The sequence below is a fragment of the Nothobranchius furzeri genome, chromosome 2, assembly GCF_043380555.1.
Source record: "Nothobranchius furzeri strain GRZ-AD chromosome 2, NfurGRZ-RIMD1, whole genome shotgun sequence".
NCBI lineage: Eukaryota > Metazoa > Chordata > Actinopteri > Cyprinodontiformes > Nothobranchiidae > Nothobranchius > Nothobranchius furzeri.
In genome coordinates, this window is record NC_091742.1 from 70774380 (window position 1) to 70793474 (window position 19095).

A 19095-nucleotide genomic window follows, 5' to 3' on the forward strand; every position below is an offset into this window, starting at 1 on the left:
GAATGTGACAAAAACGTTTGCAACTATATGTTGTCAATGGTATTTTTGAGTGTTTGGAGCTAAAACTGAAATTGTAAACACGACAGCACTCATCTTCAGACATGCCAGTTTGACGAACATAAAAGCTTTAAGTTTTTGCCTCCAAAGCCAAAGCCTGGGTGGAAGTCTGTGCACAAGGAACATCACTGACTTGGCTGCCTGCAGCCCATTTCCTTACCAGATGTGCTCCTGTACCCCATCTGTGGGTTTATTATTGGTGGGTTTGTACCCAGAGGTGGCTGTAATGGAGCATAAATATGCATCGCTGCACCTCTGCAAACACTTAATTCTGATTAAATCTAAACATTTCCTGGAAAAATACAGATGAAATGTCTTGTTTCTGAACATCACAGAGACATCTGTCAAATCAAATCAGCATGTTCCAGCAGCTGTTTTAACATTTAAATTTGAGAACAATTCCCTCCAGCCATGTAAAAATCATGTTCTGTAATTCAAACCTAGGAAAGCTGAGTTTGTTATGGTGTGATGTCTTCTGATTAATAAGTTAGTTTATTTACTTCCAGACTAAAGCACCTCTGATGAAGGAGAAATGGGTCAGGCATTTTGGTTTTTGTTTGATGGTCTAATTCATAGCCAGAGGCTGTGCAGCTGCTTTAAACTGTTAATACTGTCATGGCAACAAAAAATTTGAAGCCAATTTCAATTGTGGCTTTCAATGACAGTGAGGCAAGCATGTTATTTACAAAAACTTTTAATTGAATTATACTGCAGCTCCCAGCACAGGCTTCCTTGGACCTTTTTACACTATAGATCAGTGGTTCTTAACCTGGGTTCGATCGAACCCTAGGGGTTCGGTGAGTTGGTCTCAGGGGTTCGGTGGAGCCTCTGCCGCAGAGGTCCACCCCTCAGTCTAGTCTGCAGTTAGTGGGCACAGTCATTGAATGCGTCCTGCTCGGAGATTTCCTACCGGTCCGCTTTGAGGTCGCTGGTTTATGCAGCAGAGTGCGACCTCTGTATATGGGCTGTATATGTGTCTGAGTGAGACTCCCTACAGGTCCGCTTTGACAGCGCTGGATAAGCAGCAGAGTGAGACCTCCTTCTCAGTCGGGACCAGCGGTGTGCGTCAGTGACGTTGGGTTAGCGTTAGTGACGCCGACCCCACGTCCACTTCCAACCGCCAAGACGTGTGACTGTCGGTTTGTCGCGTGATTTCTTACAAAATATTTTAATCCATGCTAACTATGTCGGGCAAAAAAAGAAAGTGGTCGGACGAATATGTAAAACATGGATTTACATGTATCACGGAACGTGACGGGAGTCAGCGTCCCATCTGCATGATTTGCAATGCCAAGTTGAGCAACTCTAGTCTCGCACCTGCAAAACTGAAGGAACACTTCTTGAAGCTGCATGGAGATGGGGAATACAAGAACACAACGCTTGCTGAATTCAAGGTGAAGAGAGCCAGATTCGACGAAAAGGCCACTCTGCCTGCTCTTGGATTTGTACCCATCAACAAACCGATCCTCACAGCATCGTACGAAGTTGCTTATCTGATCGCAAAGCAGGGCAAACTGCACACCATTGGCGAAACACTCGTAAAACCAGCTGCGTTAAAGATGGCGAATCTGATAGTCGGAACAGCGGCTGAAGGTAAATTATCCCAAATTCCTCTTTCAAATGACACCATCAGCGACAGAATAGAGTGCATGAGTAAAGACATCTTGGCTCAAGTAGTCGCGGATCTGATTTCAAGCCCGGCAAAATTCAGCCTTCAACTCGACGAGACCACTGACGTTTCCAATCTAAGCCAGCTTGCCGTTTTTGTGCGCTATGTGAAAGACGACATGATAAAAGAAGAGTTTTTATTTTGTAAGCCTCTTACAACAACAACTAAGGCAGCTGATGTGAAGAAGCTTGTGGATGACTTCTTCAGAGACAACAACCTTTCATGGGATATGGTTTCTGCAGTTTGTACAGACGGAGCTCCAGTGATGCTGGGAAGAAAGTCTGGTTTTGGCGCGCTAGTAAAAGCCGACGCACCGCACATCATTGTTACGCATTGCATTCTGCACAGGCATGCGTTAGCAACAAAAACCTTGCCGCCCAAAATGGCAGAAGTATTAAAAATTGTAGTGGAATGTGTGAACTATGTGCGCAATAGTGCTCTGAGGCACTGCATCTTCAGTGAGCTGTGTAAAGAAATGGGCTCTGAATTCGAGGTACTTTACCATTCGAATGTTCGGTGGTTATCCCGGGGACAGGTGCTGAATCGTGTTTTTGCCATGCGTGTGGAATTAGCCCAGTTTTTGCAAGAGCACCAACATTGTCCTGCAAATTGCTTCAAAGATTCTGAGTTCATTCTCATTTTAGCATACATGCTGATATATTCGCAGCTCTCAATCATCTAAATCAGCAGATGCAGGGTGGTGGAGTTAACATAATGGAAGCAGAAGAAAACCTGAAGGCTTTTCAAAAAAAGTTACCGTTATGGAAACGACGAGCAGAGAACAACAACTTCGCAAACTTCCCCCTTCTGGACGACTGTGTAAGTAAGATCGAAGATGTGTGTGGACTTGGAGACATATCTGTACCCATGGAACTGAAGCAAACAATTGCCACGCACTTAGATGAGCTTGCGAAGTCTCTCGATGGATACTTCCCAACAAGAGCATCATATCCAGCATGGGTGAGACAGCCGTTCACGTTTGCTATTGAGACAGCAGATGTCATTGATGAATACCTCGACGAAATCATTGAACTTCAGCAGAGCCAGGTTCAACAGCAACTCTTCAGAACAACAACGCTCTCAACGTTTTGGTGTCAACAAATGGAAAAGTATCCAGTTATTGCTAAGAAAGTCCTGGAGTTTTTTGTACCATTTGTTACAACATATCTTTGTGAGCAATCGTTTTCGAGGATGCTGGACATAAAAACTAAGAAAAGGAACAGACTTTGCTATGAAAATGACATGAGACTGGCACTTTCCAAGGTGAAGCCACGCATATCTGAACTGGTCTCTCAAAGGCAACAGCAGAAGTCACACTGAGGTAAGTTGTTTTGAGTTCATGCACTGTGTTGGTTTTGTTATTTGAACAAGGTGTTATTAATGCACAATTCATTTCGTGCACCAGTAAAAAAAATCATATTTTATTTTTTACTAAAGAAGGGTTCGGTGAATGAGCATATGAAACTGGTGGGGTTCGGTGCCTCCAACAAGGTTAAGAACCACTGCTATAGATAAACAGTAAATAAAAAAGCTATTTACTGAATGCGTGGGTTCAAAATTGGAAGGATAAAACAACACTGTCATTGGAAAGATCAAACTCCGCCCACCACCATGTAGTTGAAATGATCATTAGAACTATAATTACTGAAGCATCATGCTTGTCACTTATCTGTGGAAGTGAGTTGCCGGGAAGCTGCCATGTGCCGGGGTGAGTACTCCTCTCATTTTCCCATCTTTGAGTTGGGATGATTACTACAGCTACAGATTGGTTGTTTCCTGTCCTCTTGCGACTCTTGGATTTTGTGCTCTAGTGTTTCTAGGATTTTTTGTGAACTGTTGGATCTTTTCCCTGTACTTACCCGTTACCAGGTTTTGGAACTTTTTTGGACTTCGATGACTTCCCTGGATTATGTCTCTGGTTTTCTGCGACTCCCCTGGATTACGTTTTTGGATTTCTGCGACTCCTCTGGATTACTAACCTGTGCCCCATAGGATTTCCGGACGCAGCTCTCAACATTCTCCATTCCTCCCAGCTGGCCCGCTCTCCTGCTCTTCTCACTCCCTCTCCTGGACACCCCACTTGGATTCACCCCGGCACCCAACCTACCCTCCCTCATTCCTACGCTCCCCTACTCCCAACGCTGCTCTCCTGTTCTCGATCTCCACTGGGCTTTTCCAGTGCACCTTCAGTTCCCATTTTAAAATAAAGATTCTTTTTTTTTAACTATAAGATCTGTGAGTGTGTGATTCTGCATTTCTTGGGTTAAACGCATTCCCCAAACCATGTCAGAAGCCCCAAGAATGACAAGGAAACACTCCGATATGTGGTGGGCTAATTTTCTCTGTTTCAGTAACAAGTGCTAACAGCTGATAATGGGAAAGAAAGCCCATTCCAACAATAAGATCACAACTTTAATTATGTGAACACATATTTGATAGCACTTAGTCTAACCACCTTGTGTGCTCTTAGCTGCTGCCCATGTGATTGGCTGATTTGTTTCTTGGCATTAAACTCTCAGTCACTTGTTTTTTCAACATATCAAATGTAGTCTCCAGTAAAAATGGATGCCTTGTGAGTCATTCTCTGTAGGGGAAAAAATTGCCTTGAAAGTAGAAGTTAGCTGGAGGAGAGCAGGAGAAGAATGATGGGATTTGAAGACTTATTAATATTCATGATATTTAGACATCTCTCCTCTGATTGTCTAACAGCAACTCAACTCTACCATTGACTCTAAATCTTTTCTCCACAAATAACCCAAGCCTTAAGGAGTTCTGCCATGTTGTATAGATGCTAATGCTAATGGTTAGCTTCAACTAGCTGAGACGTTATCTGCTGATTCCCAGACATTACAACAACAGCCTTCCCGTCGTGAGTCAAGATGGGTGAGACCATGAATTCTAACTCATTAACTGCCATTGACGACTAAAGTCGTCATGAGCTTTTTTTTTTATTGTATAGGCGTCGGAATGAGCCCCCGCACCATGAGAACAAACATCCCAGCTCTAAAGCTGATCTTCATCCACGTACGTCACACGTCACGTGATCAGGAAGTAGAAAATCCATGTGTTAGGAGATCGTTTTGGGCTGCTGCTGTAAAAAAAAGTGAGGCGCGAACTGGAAAAGCTTCTACTGATCACAATTTGACAACGGATTATGAAGGAACGGATAACGCTCAAAACGCACAGATTCTTCCTGATGTAAGAGGTGAGCCTACTCTTTGTTTTATTAGTTTTGGTGTTGACATTATGTTAGAGTGCAACGTTCTGTGAGTCTTAAAAAACCTGTGAAAACACTGAAAAACGCTGGCAGCGAAGGGCTTTACTGATCAGAAAATGGCTGGCAGTGAATGAGTTGAGTGACAGTGTGACGTAGATTTGTCTGGATTTTCTAATCCTAGAGTTTCACCGTCTATTTTCTATCGGAAGGTAATTCAGAAGATAGGTGTAGGAGACTATTTTCATGTTCAGCCTGCATGTTGAACTCAGAGTGATTAGTAAACAGTTTCTCAGTAAATTTGCTCTTAAACAAGAAAATGATTCTTCTAAAGTGGCCATGCTGGTATTATTACTCCATAATAAGCGCTGCTGTTTTAGACATCCAACACACAACATGGGCTTGTGTGGATGAATTATGCTGGACCTGCTCTGTTAATGTGAAGATGAAATCAGCTGCCATGGCGTGTACATCGTGCCACTCTAAAGAGCTTTGCAGGCCAGCTGGACCCCCCATCTTTTTTCCGTGGCCTCATTTTTGTTTTATTCTTTTTTTTCTTTGCAGTTGACCTAATGTAGTTTGTTGTCATCATTTCAACAAGTCTGCCAAAAGACATACTTATAAAACGTATAACAGTAACTTAAGAAGGAGGGACACCTCTCCTGGTTCTGCCCCTCAGGATTGGTGTCATTAGCAGAGCAGCAAAGATAAGAGATTGTTCTTAATCCAATGCTACACCCGAGAAGGGGTGGAGTAAAATTCTCTACTTTGTCCTGGTAAGTGTTAATTACGTCGATGAAATATTTTCACTTATTTTTCCGTGACGAATGAATTTTTGCGGACTAAAATGAAACTAAAACTAAAACATACACGCCAGTAAACAAAATTATGACGAACACTGATGAACAGTTTCATTGATGAATAAAAGATGACAACAAAAATGGAAAGAAACAAAAATCCAATCAGAAAATGAAAAAGATGGGCCAACGGAAAAAAGAACCAATCAGCCAATCGGACAGGCAGGACTAGATAAGAAAATAACCAATTAGAGTCTCGATCTGGCCGCTGTTTGAACAAGCTACTGCTAACTGGACGTCTGTTTCAGTAACAGTTAATGTCTGAAAGAAGAAAATGTCCACGACTGGGCAGAAAAGCATTAGATGTGACCATCTGAACACAATTTGCTAAGTGAGTACACATCGGGGGTTTCCCCTGGTGTTAAAAGTGTTACGGTGGTAGCAGCCATAGTTAGCGTGAGCAGGAGGGGGAGGGTTTGATGGAGCCGAACCCAACCGGATGGCAGAGATGTTATCAGCATTTGGTGGTCTAGAGTTGTTTTGTGTGAGGAAAAAAAATATTCTGGCGGTCTAGAAAAAACATTCAGGCAGCCCACCTTGGTACATTTTTGCCAGGGAAAACTAAGAAATAAAATAAATACACCCAAAAACAATTCTTACCTTAAGTTTCACACATTTGAATGTTTTGATAGTATGATGTAATTTCAAATATTACTGCACATTATACAGATGTTTACTATGATATTACTGTGAGACAAAATTTAGAACTGTCAGTGTTCATTGGTATTTTCCAATAGTTATTGTTATAGAAACAATTATAACCATTAAGTTTTATTGATCCAAAGAATGAAATGTGAATTTTTCATAATTCCTTACATTTTCCAGTAGTTTTTTTTACACAAGTTGAAAATTATTTTAGTTGTGACTAAAATTATTTTGAATGTTAGTCAAAAAACTAAAACTAAATAAAAATTTCTTGTCAAAATTAACACTGGTCCTTTGTGAAGGTGAGACAATGAGTGCTAGAAAAGGTAGAAAAATGTGAGATCTACTCAGAGAAAAAGAGTATCTATACAGGGGCAAACAACAAAGTACATAAAAGGTCTGCCTTCCTTTAAAGTCAGTTTTATTCTATGGTCATCTTATTTTGAGGAAAAGACTAATTAAAGCTGTTTCGATCAAATTTAGCATAATCTCACAATTACGCAGCTCCAAAACTGTGGAACTCTCTACGCCTCCATACGTCTCCTTCCCTCAGTCTCCAGTCAGCATCACCTGCCCTCCATGATCTACTACACAAAAAACTCCACGACTCCTGTAGGCCATGTCTCAACTGTTTCTCATTTGGTTTTAATTATGATTCAACTGCTCTTTTAGCTGCACCTTGTGGTATCTTTAGCCCTTCCTGTTTTTGTGTCGTTTTAGCTGGTTTTAATCATTTTTTCTTGTTACTTTTCTGCCATTGTGCATTTCGTTGTTCTGGTTGATTATTCTCTGTTATTTTTATGCTTCGCCTTTTATGCGTTTTAACTAATTCCTTGTTTTTGCTATATGTCTGTTGTTGTGTCTGAGTCTTTTGCTCTTTTATGTACAGCACTTAGATTAGTTGCCATGCTATTCTTAAATTGTGCTTTATAAATACATTGGTATGCTATGGTATGCAACATCTATTGTTTGATGATTGGGATGGTGTGTATGTGTTATTGAATTTGACCAAATGGTCAATATCTGTAAAGCTGACTAGGTTGTGTTCATTTTTGGGATTGTTATGATGGCTGGCCAGTGGGAGCCATCTTGATTGGTGGTCACTACAAGGAAAGACAGGATAACCAGAGATAAATGCATCTGCAAGAGTTCATCCAATGATTGTTGTCAGAGTTTCATTAAAATCTGCCCACTAGTTCAAAAGATAGTTTGCATAAAGACAAGCAAAACTCCTTCATCCTGCTTAAGAAATAATCTCACCAGAATAAGACTTTTTTAAACATTCAATTTAAGACATTACATTTTTATTCTGTGAAATTATGTATTTGAATTTTATTAACTGAAAATACATCAGAAATAGGTGACATTGGCTTGTGGTGCTTTTAAAATGTCCACCTCTAGCAAAAGCTAGCACGCCACATTTCATTGTTTTTTTTTTCAAAAACACATCATGATGGGATGTCTTGACCTTGTAGTACTATTCTAGTAAACAAAAAAACCAAAAAGTATTTATTTTTCTATGAATATTTGTTGATTATTGAACAAGAACTGGCCAATTTTCCCTCATAGCCACTGTGACTAATGAAGAGACAGAAGTGAGATAGAAATCTTATCACATCTAGCTCACTGATGTTAAGTTCCAACCTGAACCCGAGTCTCAAATATAAAGCGACAGCTTCTATGTCAGGCAAACAAATACCCAACTAGTCACGCGATGACATGAATTTGACTGTCTGTGTGGGTGGGTGCCATTTAGCTTGTAATTGAACTCCACATCGTCGTCACACGATATCTGGAACAGATCATCCAGAAATACCTAATTACTGTTGGCCAGAGATGCCCATCTATCATGATGAACATTAAACACATCTCACCGTATTAGACTCCATCTCAGGGGGAAACACAACCAGGCCTGAGAGGAGACCTGCATGGCCTTCCAGGCCTGGTGCTGAGCCTTTGCCCACTGCTAACAAAGTGCCTGAAAAAGGCAGGGGAGATAAATTCAACCACGGCAGGGAAAGGTGTTGTAAAGCAAAGAGATACAGACACCAGAAAGTCAGTCCTGCCCTGCAGACCCAAGGGCTTCCATGGTTTTTGACTGTGCTGGGTACCAATCATGAAGGCCTATTTATAGAGGCCCCAGACTGCTGCTGGAATACAAACAATTGACTGAAGTAGGTTACCGACAGATGGCTTTATCACTCGCAGACTTGCAAGAGAAACAAAGGTGTGTGTGTGTGTGGAAAAGAAGGTCAACAGGTTGAGGGTAAGTTATGCAGAAACAGTTGATGATTAATGTTGTTCAACTTCACACTAAACTTTCCAAGTCTACTGTCACAATCTATAAATAGATATGGAAGTTTCACGTCTCATAAGACTTCTTCTGCTCCACTTAGTTGATTAGTTTTAAAATAAATGCTGCAAGATATTAGATATTCCTGTTTTCTCTGAGAATCTGTATTTCTACAATTTTTCTTGGGATCTACAAAACTGTCAGTCAAGTAAATTTCACTGAAATTCCTTTCAAAAATGTAATGACCAAGACAATTAATGCTCTTCATGGTGAAAGCTCATTAAAAACTAAAGTTTTATATTGAAAGTTAGAATATGGAACATTTTAATAAAAAGCTGTATTTAAAAAAAATTATATCTCCACTGGGCATTCAGAGGTGTGCAGAATGAATGTACAGTTTCTCCTTTAAAAGCTATATTTAAAAAGATAAATGATCATACTTTTATGTTGCCGGGCATGACCGTTTTTTTTACATCTACCAGCCACTAGAGGGCACCTTTGCGCTAAAAAGTCCACTCACCAAGGAGAGGCTAGGACTGTGTAAAATGGCAGATTTTTTTTCAGTTCAGTTAATTTTTATTTTAAACATTTCACACATGTATCATTACAAAATATAATTCCATTATTTGTTTGAAAAGGAGTAGGCAGAAGTAAATCAAGCAGCTGATTCTTAGCCCACAAGATGTTCTAACGGTAAATACTGTTGTAAAATAAATGCATTAGTAGAAATGAGTCCTTAACCTTTACGATGTGTCTCTGAACATGGTGCTGGAACGTGTCAGCAGTGAACCAACATCCTAATGGCTGGAAAATTTGTTCTGTTGTTGCGATACCACCTCTGAACCCCAGAGTTCGCCAGAGTGTCCGTGTTTCATATTCAACCTTTAAAGGCTAACTTATTTTAATACATTTGCAGTGATCTATAGTAGAAATGAATAGGTTGCATAAATGTGCGCAAAATTGCTGGTACCCTTCAGTCAATGAAAGAAAACCCCACAAAGGTCACAGAAATAACTTGAATCTGACAAAAGTATTAATAAATAATAATTCTATGAAATTCAACTAATGTAAGCCAGACATTGCTTTTAAACCATGCTTTAATGGAATTATTAAAAATTAAACTCATGGAACATGCCTTGACAAAAATGATGGTAGCCCTAGAAAAAACCAAAGGGACATGTTAATACAAGGTGTGTCCACTAATTAGCATTACAGGTGTCTACTGTCCTGTAATAATTTACTGGCGAACAACAACATGACTCCACCATTGACTCCATAGGTGTTTAATCTTTACAGATAACACAAGCCTGGAGGAGTTCTGCTGTGTGGTGGGGTTGCTAATGCTAACAGTTAGCTTCTGCTAATCGAGACATTCTCTGTTCTGATGCTAAACCAACAACATGAGCCAAGATGGGTGAGTCTATGAATGCTAATTTTCAGTGTAACATAGATCTGTCAGGCTTTTTCAGACCCTAGCGTTTCCTTGTCTATTTTCCATCCATCTATTTTCTTCTCATAAACTGGAAGAAATTAATGGATGGGTGGGTTTTAAAGCAGTGTCAATGTTGCTTGTTTTATTGGCCTTCCATTGTGTTCCACCAGCAACTCTTCCAGTTTTACAAATGCTGGTTGAAGACATTTGCCGATAGAAATTAATTACAAGTCATGCCCAACAAGTCGGCCAGGGCATTTCTGAATACATACTCCAATGAGGGTACTTGGTTCGTCCCAGAAATGATCCAGAAAGTGGTCTTTTCTAGCTGATGCGGTGAAATGGAGAGAGGTGAAATCTGTGGAAGTGTGGTAAAATACCCAACAGTGGGAATGGGCCAACAGTTTCAGGCTGCTGCTTTTGGTGTATTGATGTGGGGTAGATGTCTTTGTTACATTTAGGATCCTTTAGTACCACCCAAGCCTGGTTTAAACCCAACAGGTGTATGAGTAGTGTTGCTGATCATGTCCATCCCTTTATGACGACATGGACCCATCTTCTGACTAGGGCTGGGCGATATGGCAAAAATAGAATATCACGATTTTTCCAATATTTTATCACGATTTCGATTTTATCACGATTTTTTATCCATGAATAGCATAACTTCAATTGCGTATTAAAGAAGAGAAACATTGAATAAATAGACATGTATTCATATTAGGGATAATCAGCACAGTGCTAACACACTTATATTTTAAACTCACACCAGAGATGATAAAAGCCCTGAGAGAAACAATTACAAAAATCAGTTTTTCTCGTTTTTCAAGTAACTTAACATAAATTAAAATCGTAAACATATTTAAAGTGCAAACATGTCAATTGCAAACGTATTGTGCAAACATTAACTTGTTCAAAATACTATGTAGCTCCCAGTTGCTCATGTAGTGGATAGTTAAGCTCAAATACGGCTCTGATGTGCGGCTGGACCAGAGATCGCTTGTGGTAGCAAAAAACTGCGCATTCTGAATATTTTCTGCAACAAGTCTCTAAATAAAGTAAAATTTTCCAGTGCAGATTGGAGACAACCCATAGAAGCACTGATTTGATCTCATTTCAGAGAAAAATAGAACAGGTTAGATGCACCTAATGAATAAAATTACTAACAAACTCAGGAATCTTTCTTTGCTTCACTGTTCTGGTGCTGAAAATATCACTAATGCGGATCAAAGGAGATACACAGATGAGTGCACCTCTTATTATTTGGAAACTACATTTACTGCAGCTGGCAGAGATTGTTTCTATTGATACACGGAGTTTACAGAATCATTTTAAATGTTAATAGGGGAAGACTGCAGGAGGGAGTGGTAAAATAAAGGGGGTCCCAGCAAAAACAAGAAACTACGAGTCTGATGAAACCCGCTGGTTTTCCATCAGGCAGTCACGGGGCAGCTCCATCGACCCAGTGACCGAGCTCAGTCCGGTACCGACACCGGCTCGGCAGAGGGTGGACGAGCCGAGGCGGCGTCGTGCTCTGCTTAAGAAGCGGTGTTATTTTCCTGCTTCAGAAGAAGCGTCCAACGTGTTTTTACGCTTTCTCCGAGACATGTCACGTCACTAAGTTGTTAGCGCCGCATGCTAAGGAAACCCTGCGTTCCTCTTCGGAACGAAAACCTCGTTGTCGCTCAGCCGCGGCGAAGCCATGTTTGTTCACACACAAGTGAAAACAAGCGGGGCACTAATATATTACTATGACTCACTCTGATTGGTTAAGGGTCAAACAAAGGCGTGTCATTCGCCTGGGGTAAGTTCCCTTTTCATTCAGAGGCAGAAATTCAACAGCAGAGCTGTGAATCGTGATAAAACGGTCTCTCAAAAATGACAGACCGTCAGATGTGTGGATCGTAAAACGGTCTAAAATCGTCATATCGCCCAGCCCTACTTCTGACTGCTACTTTCAGCAGGACAATGCACCATATGTCACAAAACTCCGATCATCTCCAACTGGTTTCCACTCCAACGGCCTCCACAGTCACCAGATCTCAATCCAGTACAAAACCACTGGGATTTTGGGGAATGGGAGATTCACAGCATGGATGGAACTGTGTGATGCTATCTTGTAAGTATGGACCAGAACCCCTGAAAAATAGTGCTGAAACAATGACACAAGGAATTAAAACAGTTCTCAGGGCAAAAGGGGGTTCAACCTGGTACCTAATAAAGTGGCTGTTGAATGTAGTTGTAATTACAACCAATAACAAACACAAGTACCCATTTTCCTCAGAAGCTAACTCCAACCAAACGTGTGGAAAACATCAATGTGACATGAGATGCATCTTTACTGATGTGTGCAGCGAGCTCCTCGTATTACCTGGACAAAAAGACCCGGATTGGTTACGGCTCAGACCAGCGGACAGTTGAAACAACAGACGTCTCCACTGAATCAAGCACAGGATAATGAGTGAGAATTATCGGTCAACAAACTGCTCAAGGTGTCAAACAAACAAAACGGTTAGCTAAGGTTGGTTGTTCTCGGGCTAATCCTTGACTGTTAGCCACTAATCCCCATTTATCAACAAAGAGGTGCAGCTAGAAACACAAAGACAGAAAGCTAGCATTAAGCTATGTGACTCTGTAGAATGCTGATATTTAAGACATTTACACAAAAATCAGTTATCAATGTAAACACAAGTGTGCAAGTATTGCTAATTAGTTATAACAGCATCTATTTGCTCCCTACCTATCAGAACTATGTATACAACTACTCTGAGGAAACATATCTGCCTTAGGACCTGTCATCTCTGCCCCCAGAAATCATTTTTACCACATGTGAATCAAATGAATGACAACAGCAGCACATGCCTGCACCTCAGCCTACAGTCCCTTGGCAATCGCTCCATTTCTCATCCACTACGCTGCATGCTGCCTTAACTTCTTTTCTAATCCATCATTGCTGTTTTCAATTTCCACCTTGGTCCTACAGAGGCCCACACTCCTAACCAAGTGGGAAAAACAGATTAAAATGGAATAAAGGAAATTGCTTTAGTGCAGGTAGACGTTTGGTTTAAAGCTACAAGACTATCTGGGAGTTCCCCACTGGGATTGTGGACATAATTATGCTCATCAAAGTCCTCCACCCCAGGAGCCTTTTAATGATATCAGTTCTACATAATAGAGCAATATGGTGGCTTTTATTGTGTCTCAAGTATAAAGGATGTGGTATCACACTGAGAGTAACATTTCATGTAATTAATTTTAAATCAGTGAGAAGGTGTAGTGAGGTTTTAAGTTTTACTGTGACTAAAAAAAACTGAGTGCCTAAAATTCAAATATCAACTGTGTAATAAGCTAAGAAAAAATGCCTATACTTGATGTTTAAAATGCACCAGAGTGTACAGAGTGTCGAGACGTACACAAATGCTTCTCATGGTGGCTCATTAGGGGCACCATGGTAACCAACATCCATCCATCAATCAATTTCCATCCGCTTATCTGGGGTCGGGTTGTGGGGGCAGTGGCCTAAGCAGGGAGGCCCAGACTTCCATCTCCCCAGCCACTTGGGCCAGCTCCTCTGGGGGAATCCTAAGGCCTTCCGTGGCCAGGTGTGTCATGACTCATTTTTCAGCCTTCATTCAGCTCAACTGGTCCCCTCACCAAGCTCCTGACAAGCCCTGTTTCCCTGGCAACCACCATCAACTCCATTCATCTCACCTGTTCCTGTAATCAGCTTCATCCACTTCACCTGCTCCTGACTCCTCAGCTCATCTCACACACCTGCTTCCTCTGCTATAAAAGAACCATCCTGCTATCCAGTCTCTGCCAGATTATTGAAAACATTTGCCAGTAAATTTTCCAGCCATCCACCCTGCCTGATCTCTGCCTCCGGACCTTGTTTTTTCTCCTGACCCCTGCCTTGAACTCTGCCTGCCATCACGACCCTCGCCTGTCTTCTACCACGTCTCCAGCCTGCAATCAGTGGCTGTTAGACTTAGCATTTTTAACTGATCTGACAAACATGTTGAATGACCTTAATCTAGAGCTGCAAGGAAAAGACAAAACAGTGATCAATATGATCAGCTCAGTAAATGCTTTCAAATGAAAGATGCAACATCACTCCTCAAAACTGCAGCGCCATGATTTGACAAACTTCCAGAACCTGGCATCAGAGCTGGAGATGCAAGGGAAAGCCAGTGTGCAGCTTGACAGTGCATGTTACACAGAGCAGATTGACAGTTGTTTGCCAGAGTTTGACAAACGCTTTCAAGACTTTACTTTGATCGAGCCAGTTGCTACATTCATGTGCTATCCTTTTCGGGAAGATGATGAGGTTGATTCACTTTCATCAAAAATTGCAACACTGTTTCACCTGAATGCTCCTCAAGTGGAAGATGAGATTTTGACATTACAAGCAGTCATTCAGCTGAAGTCCAGAGCTCATGAACAGTTCTGGAACTTACTCGCAGAGGTCAAGTACCCCAACATGAGGAAATGTGCTATGTTTTTGACTGCATTTTTCAGCTCCACCCATTTATGTGAGTCAGCCTTTTCACACACACACACTTTAAGAACACTGTAATCCACCCACTTCTTAAAAAAACAAGTCTCGAGCCCTCTCTCCATAGCAGCTTCAGACCCATCTCTAAACTTCTGTTCATCTCCAAGATCTTGGAAAAGGTTGTGGCTAAACAACTCACAGCTGCTCTTGATGAACATAACATCTATGATAGCTTCCAGTCAGGTTTTCATAGAGCTCATTCTACTGAAACCGCTCTTCTTAAGCTTGGTTTATGCTTGACGCATTTACTTTCTGCTTGGTGATGCGGCTCGCGGCTGGAACGCGCTTCACAACTCGCAGCGTTTATGGTTCATGCGGCTTGTCTCTGCGGTGAGCCAATATTCTCCCAAACTGAACGTGGCAGCATGGAGCTCTACGGCATGCATCCAACACTACTCCATAGTAGAAGTAGAAATTACTGTTTACAACATGGCATTTCAGCATTTTTTAACAGCGTCCTCGTCTTTTCCGACAGTGCGAGCTATTTCTCTCCAAGAATTATTAACAACATGTTTATGACGGCGATCTTTGAGAGCTGAATCATACAAATGTCTGTATTTACGAACCTCTGCCATACTAGTTCTTGCCGGTCCGCCATGTTTTTCCACGTCCGACCGTCCGCGTGGTTAGAAAATTTCCTAGGTGCGCGTTGCGGAAATTTTGGGCCGGGCTGAGGTGCGGTGGAGGGGCGTGGTTGTTAAAATGACGCAAAATGACGCAACTTTTCCGCACAGAGCCGTGTGGACCTTGCGGACGCGCCAATCATAAACCAACCTTTAGGGTCTCTAATGACCTTCTGACTCACAGTGATGCAGGGGACTGTTCTGTTCCTGCTGGACCTGACTGCAGCCTTTGACACTGTTGACCATCACCTGCTACTGGAGAGGCTGAGAGACTGGGTAGGCCTATCAGGAACTGCTCTGGAGTGGTTCTCCTCTTATCTTTCTGAGCGCTGCTTTTCTGTGGCCGTCTCCAAGTTTAGGTCCTCCACCACCTCTCTTACCCATGGTGTCCCACAAGGTTCTGTGCTGGGGCCTAGGGCTGTCGCGGTAACCGCAAAAATGAAATATCGCAATATGAAGAAGCCCACCGCGCTGCATCATGGGCCACCGCGATTACTGAACTTGGTTCAACTCAATGATGCATGTTGAGAAGGATGGCTGCACTGGTATCAAAACGAAACGTTACTTCGCTCCTTTGGGAGTACTTTGGTTTTCAGTACATCAGCTGCTGCACAGCCAGAGTCCTTGGCCGAGACAGAGCTGCAGCGGCAAAAATAAATAAATAAATAAACGCTCGGAGACCTGCTGAAGTCCCGGACAAGCACTGCTTCTGCAACCGTCCTGAAGAGAGTTTGAGCCGAGCTGGAGCTCACTCGCTACCTGCAGGAGGAATGCATCCACCCTAAAGAAACCCCCCTGACATGGTGGAGCAACAACCGGGAGAGATTCCCTTTGCTTGCCAGAGTCGCACGCAAGTACGTGTGCGTTAGTGCAACGAGCGCACCATCCGAGAGGGTTTTCAGTGTTGCTGGAAATGTTGCCACCCCTCTCAGATCCTCTCTCAAAGCGTATATGGTTATCATGCTGGTTTTCCTTGTGGGTAACAAGGACGTGACCGAGCTATAAATCACCGTCATTCGTGTGTGTGAAAGTGAAATGATAGTGCGCCCGCCCCCCGGCGCGCGCGCGCCCGGTACATGTAATTTTTTATGCTTGATTTTAAACAACTTAACAAAATAGGGACTTGTTTCTTATTTGTTAGATGCTGCAGCCAAATTTGCATTTAAAAGTTTAACCTTCTCCTGAATTTTGTTGTTTTTAAGTTCAGTCGGACTCTGACTGTCGGAGAAACAAACGTGACTGCGATCTGTGTTGTTACTGCCCTTTGATCTGCATTCAGTAAAGTGTTATAAAAGAAGGCACGGCAATTTTTAACTTTTTTTAAATGTGTAAACATACTGGCTGTGTCTCAATTCAGGGTCTGCATCCTACCTCGGCCGGATTCGTCGGCCGGTTACGTCACAGCGCCGCGACTCGGCCTGTCCCAATTCGAAGACTCCTTCAAATGCGGTCGACGAATGCGGCCTTCTTTTCGCCTGAATGAAGGATGGGTCGGGTGTATCCTTCAATAGGTAGCATTTCCCAAGATGCCTTGCGGGCCGGCCGGCAGAAAAACTTAAAAACAATGGCGGACAGTGAAGCGGGAGCTGTCGGAGAGGATTGCGCATATAAATGTCAGTATAAACTTGAAAACTGTCAGTTTAAGGACTTTTTGTGATACATGAACGTTATTTTAGTTAGAAATGTTACAGTAAAAGTGCTTGTATTGCGGTCTCGGCTCGTATGTTCGGCCGCGCTCGGTGTCGTACTTCTCCCACTATGTTTCCCCCTGATTTTAATAGAAGTTTGTATTTTAGGACCAAAAGAGAAAACCAGGGAATTTATTAAGCTTAGGGCGGAGATGGACCACATGATCACCGGAGCAAAGTATTCGGCGGCTGTGGCATGGAGGTACAATAACATCTCATATTTTAAAAACTCGTTTGAGTATATTTTTTTCTGCGAAAACATGAAAGGAATAACCCGTTGTCCTCTTTTCTCTTCCTGTTTCTTTTCTTACATGTTTGTTAAGACTATTCTGGAGAAAATGGGCATCCAGGGGAAGGTGCCAGCGATGACCAGCTTCTGGAGCTGATCAGGGAGGACATGAGGCTGCAGAGGGAGGCAGAGCAGCAGAGGGCACAGGAGAGAAGGAAGAACTTTGACAGCTTTTTACTTTGCTAGAAAAAAATGGTTAATGAAGATTAAACATGTACATATAAAAGAAATATCTAAATAAAATCAGTTCTGCATTAAACTCTTGAATTTTATTTTTGTTTACAAATGAGAATTGTTTACTAGAAGGTATCCGCTGGGTCTTGAAAAGTCTTAAAAGGTGATAAATCGGTTTTGGTCAAATTAAGACCCTTAGAAAGTATTAAAAACTATTATCACATCTTTGCTCAGGCTCAGCTAGTCTAAAGTATTTTCTCTGAATTAGCTCTCCAACAGTCAAGGAAATGATTAACCCCCAGAGACCCACGGTTGTAGTATCACAACATCAGATTTAAGTCTACAAAAATAAACCTTCCCCATTTTTTTTCTTTTTAAAACCACATTTACATTGCTAATAGGTCCTATTCAGTTCTGCAACACTATTGGCTGTTAAAATGTGTAAATAGGCCCGTTTATCTGGCCTCCTAGAACAACATGTGAAAGGTTAAAAATATTTTGCAGTTGTTTTCTAAATTTGGGTTTCTGGGGGTTAAAAAGCTAAATAAAACGTCGAGCTCCATCGTTTAAGGTTCCTTCTGCCCAGCGGTTCCACGGTTGCTAGGCGACGGAACGTTCGCCGAGGGAGTTCATGAAGGCTAGGCCTGTCCAAATTCACAGCCGTTAACATCCGGTCTACCCGGCCGACGGAGGACGCAGCCCACGTCGGCCGGGTGGGCTGGGTCCTTCGAAGGATGCAGACCCTGAATTGAGACACAGCCTATGTTTAGATAGGGCTGCAATAAAAAAGTGCTGCAATAATATCGCACACCGCAATATTAAGCCACCCTGAATCACCGCAGGAGGAATTCCTCAACCGCGACAGCCCTACTGGGGCCTCTGCTCTTCCTCCTCTATCTGCTTCCTCTTCAGCACATCCTGAGCTCCTTCAAAGGAATCTCCTACCATCTTTATGCAGATGACATCCAACTGTACATCTCCTTTAAGCCCCATGAGATGTCTAAGCTGCAGCTGTTACACACCTGCTTAGACTCTATCAAAACCTGGATGGCTGGGAACTTTCTACAGCTGAATGAAGATAAGACTGAAATCCTCATCTGTGCCCCAGACAAGCTGGTTCCCAAAGTCAGAGACTCTCTTGGTCAGCTTGCTTCTCACACCAAACGTTCCGTCAGGAATCTTGGTGTGACCTTTGACCCAGCTCTCACCCTGGATTCTCATGTCAGTTCTCTTGTTCGCTCTTCCTTCTTCCATCTCAGGAACATTGCTAAGCTGAGTCCCATTCTGTCTCGCTCTGAACTTGAGACAGTTATCCACACCTTCATCTCCTCACGCTTAGACTACTGTAACTCTCTTTGCACGTGTCTGAGCAAAACCTCCCTGAACCGTCTACAGGTGGTTCAGAATGCCTGTGTTCGGCTTCTGACCAAGTCCTCCAAACACACCCACATCACCCCGCTTCTCCTCCAGCTTCACTGGCTGCCAGTCAACTTCAGGGTTCATTTCAAGATCCTGGTTCTGGTCTATAGGGCCTTACATGGACAAGCACCATCTTACATTGGTGATCTTCTTAGTCCCTACACCCCCAGCAGGTCCCTGAGG

General features: G+C 42.3%; 1 protein-coding gene and 1 long non-coding RNA gene across 4 annotated transcripts in view; one reads left to right on the forward strand and one right to left on the reverse strand.

Moving 5' to 3' along the window:
* The window catches only part of kcnip4a (potassium voltage-gated channel interacting protein 4a), a 339081-nt gene that overhangs the window by 234031 nt on the left and 85955 nt on the right, over window positions 1-19095 (reverse strand). The gene's annotated exons all lie outside the window — the stretch shown is intronic.
* Window positions 16820-17578, forward strand: LOC139064657 (uncharacterized). The gene is made up of 3 exons (XR_011517660.1): window positions 16820-16955; window positions 17139-17232; window positions 17354-17578. It is a non-coding gene; the product is annotated as an uncharacterized lncRNA (long non-coding RNA).